Source organism: Parus major, chromosome 3, assembly GCF_001522545.3.
Source record: "Parus major isolate Abel chromosome 3, Parus_major1.1, whole genome shotgun sequence".
NCBI classification, from domain to species: domain Eukaryota; kingdom Metazoa; phylum Chordata; class Aves; order Passeriformes; family Paridae; genus Parus; species Parus major.
Genome location: NC_031770.1, coordinates 106840598 through 106848928, shown reverse-complemented (window position 1 = coordinate 106848928; position 8331 = coordinate 106840598).

Below are 8331 nucleotides of genomic sequence, written 5' to 3'. Positions count from 1 at the left end.
ACATCTGTCTAAGGATAAAAAGTATTTCAGCTTAGAAGCATCTAATCATTTCTTCATTATTATAGAGGGAATCTGGACAGCTCTGCCACATATTAAAATCATCAACTGTCAGCTATATTTGTCTTAATGTCCCTCAAGAGGCCTGACCACAAGATTGTACAGATTACCTTGTCTGAGTGAAAGAAACCACATGTTCTCCCCCTCATGCACAAAGGCAAATTAAAAAATACCATTTCCTTAGGATCCAGAGATCCAAGAGCTTCCAGTATAGAAGGCAGAGAAGTGTTTTTCTGTTGCCTCTTATGTTACATCTGGGGAAAGCACATCAAGGAGAGCTTGATAGCTCTGAGGTGCTCTGTTCTGCAAATTTAGGCAGAATTGCATCCATCACCACCTCAGGATGGGGGATTAGCACATCACTCCATGCTGACACCTTGTTTGCTCTTTGTATGAGACGTGTTTCAGGGCTCTAACACGATGGTCTACCAGTAATTAAGGCACATTCTTGGTTGCCAATTCACTGATGAATTAATTTGTCTCTGCACTCAGCCCCAGATTCATTCCTTGGTTGGGACAGAATCCTTGTTACGATTTATTGCAGTCCTTATGATGATTAATAGAGATCTACATTGCTCATCTCCCGAGCAATGAAAGCAGGATGCAGCCCAGGGAGGACCACGTGCTCTCCCATCAACCAGCCCCAAGGCAGGCCTTTACATAAAGTGTTTTTGAAACCCTGTTTCTTACTGACAGAGAAGAGCTGACTAGTTTTTTGCTTTAGCTCTCTGGTTTTCAAATGCACTACATGGTACAGGTAAATTTTGTGATGCATTGGCAGTGTATCAAGCCTATCATTTAAACATTTTTCATTTAGTATACTTCAATATTTCAGCTGCATAACATCTAATAAAACAGTATAAAAACTGCTTGATAAAATGTCAAGAGCTACTACTTACTGGGAAATAAAGAGCCTGAGAAAATTTGTAGAGTAAGAATATTAAAAAAATAAGTAAAATGTTGATTTTTTTCCCACACTGATCAGAAAGTCAGCTTGAATGAGATGCACTTGCTTAAACTGTTTAGAAAACAGTTTATATATGAATTTACTTTATAGGAATTAAAATAATTTAATACAAAACTCACCTGAAACATGTACAGAGTCAGAAGACTGTGCACTAGGTGATACACTAATAACAGAAGGTTTCTATGCTGAGGTCCATTCCCTGGTACTGAACTTGTGATTAGGCTGAGGCTCCTATTCCCAGGCATCCTGAAATCTCCCAAAATTCGTCTCTGAACACAGGTACAGTAGCTAAGATTTCTTCTCAGTGCATTAAACACCTGCTCAGTAAACATGGAATTGTGAAGGTAAACCATCTAAAACTAATTATCCCTGTAAATACCAGTTAAAAAATATCATATGACTATTAATGAATGCCTACAAATACAGTAATATATCCTACTTAAACACAGGTAATGCCCATTTATATTTCTAACCAACAGCATTTCCTGATTCCTTCATTTCTATCTCATGTCTGGAAGTCACTGTGCACAGCCTAAAACACTGCACTAATCTTCCTGGAGCTGCAGTAAATATAAATAATTAATATTTGCCTATGCAAATGCTAACTGCATCATGAAACTGCCCTGTAAGGGGCAGCTGACAGCAGGAATTGCCATTCCTGAGGTACATGTCTCAGATGGCTCTGTGTGAGCAGTAAATGAGGTGACTGTCATCACTCACCCCCTTCAGCCTCAAGAGCTGTTTTCCACCCTGTGCTGAAAAACGGTTCTTAATTGACTTGAGTCAGACATGGACTGAAAAGACTGAGAGGTTTTCATTATAAAACCTGTTTTACTTTGCACTGGCATGGATTTAGGACTGCTTTAATGATCGCTTATAATTTCTCAGCTAGAATAGGTAGCGGAGAGCTTGAGGTTCAGTGACCTCTTTGACTATTCTTCAATCTACAAAAGAATGACAGATTTCACACCAAAGTCTGCCTTTCAGAGTGGGTATCAGTGCACTGATGTGACCTGGGGACCCTGCAGGAGGGTCTCAGGATGACCATGGTGCTGTGGTGGCAGGTGGCTTCCAATGCCATCGGTGGTTCTTTCAACAGTTATTCAGTGACTCTGTGTGCCACAGTCTGCCAAGAGGGAAAAAACCTAATTACAGAGCAATCCTTTGAATGGGGTTGTGGTTCATATTTCTTGATGTGATTCCCTTTATTCTGCACTGCTGGCACCTTTAGAATGCAATATCTAAGTTTAAATGGGTCTAGTTTAAGGAGTATTGTGTTTCTGTTTATTTTCTTCCTTCATCACATCATCTTTTCACGTTCTTTTTATAGTTTTAGTAAATACTGCCATTATCCTAATATCTTATCCAAAAATGAATGCCAAAGTGTAATGAAAAGGAGTTTTATTTTAAGACTTTGGTGGAAGCAGAAGGGACTGAAAAAGACAGAGGAACACCAGAGGATCAGTATTTTTGTGTCTCTTGAGAGACAGGATCAAATATTTGGAGCATCACAGACACCTCAAGAAATGGAAGAAACAGAGGAGAAGCCAAGGGAAAGGAATAAAGGTCAACATAGACTAAATGAAGAATGAAAAAAACCTCTCTCTCAAACTCTCAAAGATATTTGGATGTCTAGAATGTCTTGAAACGAATCACATCTCCTGGATTTCTCTGGGCATTTAGGTACCTACTGACACTTAATACTTCAGACACTTGCTGTGTTTGCACAGGTATTACTATCCCATAAATGGTGGGATGAACAACAGCCACCTCCCTCAGAGATGGGATGGAAACCTTCAAGGTCAAACAAGAAAAGTCATAAACCAGCCTGGCAATGGGAGCATGGCTCCAGGGAATTCTCTGTGGAAGTTGCTGGCGGACACAGACACAGTTATTGAAAACCATATCCCAAATTGTTTCACAAATAACATTTTGAGGGAGGCACTGGAAGTTTGAAAAAGTTGTTGTGGTAAGTTTTAGGCTTTTGGTATGATGGGGAGATGCACTCTTGTGGGTGAGGCTGGTTGTTTTGACTCCATCTCTTGGCTCACTAGCTAGAGAAAGGCAATTGTTTTATTTCTGCTCAGAGGGAATTAGGCCAAGTCTTGGCAGATCAGTTCCCCAAAACTGAAGTAAAAACCAGCCCCTGCTCACTGCACAAACACAGATCTCCTGAAGGCATGGGAATGAAATAAATTTTCTAGCCAATGCATCAATGACTACAAAAGGGTGTGAAGCTTCAAATTCCGAGCACCCTGCAGAACAACACCCACTCATTTCTTCAGAACACAGCCCAGGACTTTCGCCAAAGGTGTTCGGGCAGGTCTTCCTGATCTTTGCAAAATTGTGTCTTTGGCTCTTAAAACACTCCCAACAAAAGCTCTTAAATGATTCTGTGTTGAAGAAGAGAAACAGAAACTTGTCCCTTCCAAACATCCAATTTTGAGTGTTTAGTTTGGTCATACTGTCCAAAGTATAATAGATAATATATTTTAATTGGACAAATCCTCACCCGAAGAGTTCAATGAGAGAAATAAATCTTTTTCTGGCTCTACTGTGTTTGACATAGGCTCAATTCTAATCTCATTTACAGAAGTCTGACCACGACTGGCTGGATTGAAATCGACTGCATTTTCTAGTGTGAAAATAGGATCAGGCCCCATAGCTCCAATTGTGAATAAAAATGGTTCTATAAAACAAGGGTTTAGGTTCAAAGGAATCCCACTGACAGACTTAGACACAAAGACCTTTTTCTGTGAGGGTAAGAAAAAGGCACATTTATTTAAATACAGATAAGAAATAAATGTCTAGCAAAGTTCTGTGCTTGGTCTATGGATGTAACCATCTCTAAGCTTTACAACACAGCTGGGAGATTGGAATTTGATGTCTCTGCAGACCCCTTTATTTGAAATACTTTCATGCCACACTGAGAAGTTCTGACCAAAACATTGCATCAAATTAAAATACTTACACTAATAGATCTGTGGATACAGGAGGAATAGCTTATATAAAATATATATTGTTTATCCATGAATGGAATTTATGGGTTTTTTTCCCCTTTTGTTCTGTTTTTTCCCAATGTTTTCCTATTAACTCTGATAAGGTGCCTTGGAGATGAGGGATCATCTGGCTTCTGAAAGTGAAGAGAAGGAAGCGAAAATTTTTTGCACTTGTACCATGTTCAAGTTACAATGGTTTGCTCGCAGCTCTTTGCCCCGCACCCTCTCTTCTCAACCCAGACCACTACATGAAATGCTGAGTTTTTTCTCTTCTCCTCCCCCTCATTTTTCTCCTCCCCAGCCCTGCCACTGGTTCCATCATCTTCCATCTCATTGATACACCACATCACCCGGCCACTTGCAGTGACTCCAGCATCCTCCCATTTCAAACCAACTGGGTCTTGATATTTCTCACCTTGCCAGGTCTCTTTTCCAGAAATATCTGTGGAATTTACACTGAACTTTTGTTTTTTTTCACTGAGACTGGATTGCTGATCAAAGCTTTTTTCCCCACAAAAGCTTTCTCTAAAGATAAATCTACAGAGTTGAAAACCTGAATGCCCTGGAACTCAATGATTCTACTTTTATTGTGTCCCACAGGAATAATGGGTCAGTTGCCTCATGTTCCTCTTCCCAAGCTCTGCTACATGGCTGACTTACAATTCCTTGGGGATATATCCTTTGGAAGAAGGAACATTGTGGTAGACCATGGGAATGAAGCCTAAATGAAAGCTCTACCTACAAAGGAGAGAAGGATATAAATCAGTCACATTATTACTTCTGTGAGGAAGCATAACATTTCTCAGACAAAAGACTTAACTTGGAGGCAAACATCTGGTAGTATTAGAATTTGTGCTAAAACTTATTTTTTATGGAACATATAAAACAATGTGGTGTTCCTGCATCAAAACCATTGTATGAACAAAACCCACAAATCTTTTCATTCCAGCTATCCCCAATGAGCTCTGTTCCAACCACATTTTTTGTAGACTTGCAGCTTTCAGATAGACTGCTCCCAGCCTCTTCAGAGAACGATTTCTCTGTTCATTCTCAGAGGCTTTTTCACCACACACACATCCAGTCCTCTCTTACTGCATCAAGCCACGTCTCAGCCCTCCCCGATTGTTTACTGCTTTCTGCTGTCATGATGACTCGCACATGGCCTTCTTTCCTCGCTAGCTGCCAAATTCAGCTGCTAATTTTCCCACTCTTTTGACATGCCTTTGTACCTTCCTCTATTCAGAGCAGTCACATACATTAAACAATCTCCATAATTCATGGCATTTAATTTTTTCATTGGCAAAATGTTCTCAGCAGCAGAATCAACTCTTCTGATAAATGCACAGTCTTCAGCTTTTTCTCCTCTCTTTGGTTGTGAGAATGAACCATTTTATCTCTGCTCCTTCTGTAATGTTGTAATTTCCATAATTCATTAACAATTCAAGCAAAGTCCCTTTGCTTGTTTCCCATGCTCTTTGAAACTTGCTGATGCTACAGGATACTGCTGCTCCTCTTTCACCAACAACACAGAGCAGGCTGTTGGTAACTGAGCTGTCTTTAAACAGACAAGTTTGGGTGCTGAATTAAATCAAGCTACACTGTGTGGTACTGGCCTAGGTATCCATCAACCCTCCTGAGTTTTTCCTCTTGCTCTGTGAAACTGCATCATGGAGTCATCGGCTTTCACAAGTCATTCAGAGCACTTCATGAGCTGAGCTCTGGTCCTAATTAATTTGTGTCTAAGTTTGAAAAGCTATGTGAGCACTCCCTGAAATTAGTTGAATCATGCAAATATGGAAAAGCTTAAATTTAAAAGCTTAAATAAGAGCCACAAAATTATTTGCAGACTCATCCAAATGAATTATGTTTTTTCTAAGTGTTCAGTCAGGTTCGAATCAAAATCACAGGGAGGTGGCAGGAAATCACAAAGAGGTGGCCTCACCTCTCAGGTCATCAGAGGTGCCAAAAAAAGATGTGTGAAGAGAAAGTTTAAAATCTAAATCTTACAGCTTTCTTATTTATCATAAATTTGTGAGGTGATGCACTCAGAAACGTAGAAGATACTAAATCAGTAAAGATCCCATAGCAACTCATATTTATTCATATAGATTTTTCAATCTATATTTACTAATAAAGGTGAACATGCATTTTGCATTTTCTGTGACATGAGTGTCAGTGAAGGAATTGTGAGTGACATTGCATCAAACCATTCAGCACACCTCCAACCTTCTCGTTTCATCATGCCTCAAAAGTAAAATCAGTATTTCCACCTCAGGAATATTTGACAGATGATTCTCCCAAAGCATACAAGCCTGTTCCATGTCTTTCACTGCTTTATGCAAGAGAGTGGAAAAGAAAGAGCTGAAAGAAAACTGTGGCCTTGTGAGGCATCATAATCCTGTGTCACTGCTCCCAAACCTGGAGCAAATGCCAAGTTCCAATATTATGTCAAAGGTATTTGGGCTTTTTTCCTCCTGAAGTATTCAGCAACTTTTCATCCTTTTGGGGTGAAATACCCACATTTGTTCTATCCAATAAAATTAGCTGAGGTCAAAGAGGGTGAATTACCTCCCATCTTCACCTCTTCGCATCCCAAGTCCAAATTGCTTACTGGGAACAGTCGCTGGCTGATGCTGTTCCCTGCTCCAGGCCTGTACAATGTCTGGGACAGTTTTGGACATTGCAGTAAGCAGCATGGCTACTCACAGGCAGGACTTCATCCCATGCCCCAGTCCCAACTTATTTACTTATATAGTCAAAGTCTTCCAGATCTCTTAACTATAGTGTAAAAAAAAAACAAACAAAAAAACCCAACAAAATATTTAAAGATGAAAAAAAAACCAAAGCAAAACAAAACAAACACCCCTCCCAAAATAAAAAAAATAAAGGGAAAATGTATGTATTGTGGACAAAGTGTTCATGATTATTTACAGCACAGTACTAGGCTTTAGCAGTTGTACTTCAAAGAGCATTTATCTGACAAAACTGGTTTTATTAAACATTTATCTGGACAAAACAAGGCCTACCTTTCACTAGTCCACCTCTGTCCCTCGGTGAAGAGAAGCCTGTCCTTTTTGGATGGGTTCATTTCATCCTAAAATTAGTGTCTAAAGGAAGTCAGAGACATTGCAGATACATTGAAAGTGTCTGGTTTTAAATGTAGGTGCACAGACACTGAAAGGGTATTGCATATCTAAAATTAATAACTCCAAGGGCAAGTCCAAAATTAACTATGCCCTAAAATATATGATCTCTCGACTGTTGCAACTCTAATTTCCTCAACAATCCAGCAGAAATGTATTTAGGAAACATCTACAGGGTGTGTAATGCCTCATTGGCTTCTGTCTAACAATCTTTTCTATTGTGATTTGGAAAGCCTCTATAAGCAGAATTTTATTGCATAAATCTCTCCGGTTTTGAACGAATATTAGCTGCATGCTTTGTGGATGAAAAGCATTATGTGCTACAAGAACTACCCAGTACCATTTATCTTCTCTGAGATCTGGGAAAACCTGGCAGTCCCAGTGATTTAGTTGTGCTTGCACTGCCTGCAAGTGTTGCCTGTGAGGAATTTGGGCTGACAGGAGAGGAGGGGTGAGGCACAGATGGACACCCAAGTATTCTCCAGTACCTTAGGGTTTTTAAAAATAACATTTACAGTGTTATTAAATAACATTAACAGTCAATGAGTTTAGGAAGGTGCAGGTGTAATTTAATAGATAGATGCAGGTACTTAAGTGCAAATTCCCATCCCTGGAAGTGTTCAAGGCCAGGCTGGATGAGGATTTCCTTGAGCAACCTGGGATAGTGGAAGGTGTCCCTGCCTGTGGCAGGGGGTTTGGAACAAGATGTCTTTAAGGTCCTTTCCAACCCAAACCATTCTGTTATTCCATGAAAATTTACATCCAAAATATTCCCTTCACCAAGGGAGATACTTGGGCTTAGAAATCACCCTGTTTGCCAGGCAGGTTCACTAGGTTATCTTTCCAAGAGTAACATGGATTCCTGACCTCAGACATCTGGTTTGATTAAACTCAGTGAGCACCAAGAATCTGACATTGCTGTCTGTTGGTAAATAATACATCAAAAAGAACAAATCTACTCACAGCTCTTTGGTTAAGACATTAACAAAAGTAACGTGGTGATTCTTTATACATTTTTAAAAATTCTGCCTCCTCTACATTCTACCTGAAAACCAAATAAGAACTTCCTCCAGAAGTGGTAAACTTGAATGTAAGTCCTGTCTTAATTTCTCCCCTCTAACAGGTTTCAGGAGGCCTATGACTTCAGAAAACAGGATAGAAGAAC